The following is a 729-nucleotide window of genomic DNA, read 5'->3' as shown; positions in this document are numbered from 1 at the left end:
ATAATGATCACCAACATTGACACAACTAAATGACATAGATTCATCATGAAATGTGTAGCAGGAAAATCACATGAATATGATCTGTACATGTCAATTTTTAACTGGTCCTACTTTGCTTTAGTGAGATCCTTAATAATAACATAAAACCTTATTGTACAAAGTATAAAGACAAAATACCAAACTGAATGATTAATCAACTAAAATTTGAGTACAAAGTATCCATACATAATACTGAAATCACATAGAACATAATAAAAGGTGTGCACATTCTAACTCCCACTAAACCAAAAAATCCTCACATAGAAGAACACCCATGTGAGCAGTATGCTCATGAAAGACCTTGGGTGTGATAGCTTTTGTAAGAGGATCCGCAATCATGGAGTTAGTGCCTACATGTTCTATGGAAAGCTGTCCACTTTTTAATTTCTCCTTAACAACTAGGAACTTAATGTCGATGTGCTTCGACTTTGCCGAACTCCTATTGTTATTGGAGAACAACACGGCTGATTTATTGTCACAATATAACTTTAGTGGTATTTCAATTCTTTCCACAATTCGTAGCCTAGTGACAAAAATTTTCAACCATGATGACTAAAGTGATGCCTCATAACATGCTACATATTCAGCTGCCTTGGTGGATGATGCAACAAGATTTTGCTTGGCAGAACGCTAAGAAACTGCACCACCAGCCAACAGATAAACATAGCCCGAAGTAGATCGTCTACTATC

Source organism: Lupinus angustifolius, chromosome LG13, assembly GCF_001865875.1.
Source record: "Lupinus angustifolius cultivar Tanjil chromosome LG13, LupAngTanjil_v1.0, whole genome shotgun sequence".
NCBI lineage: Eukaryota > Viridiplantae > Streptophyta > Magnoliopsida > Fabales > Fabaceae > Lupinus > Lupinus angustifolius.
Note: the sequence above shows the minus strand (reverse complement) of the source record.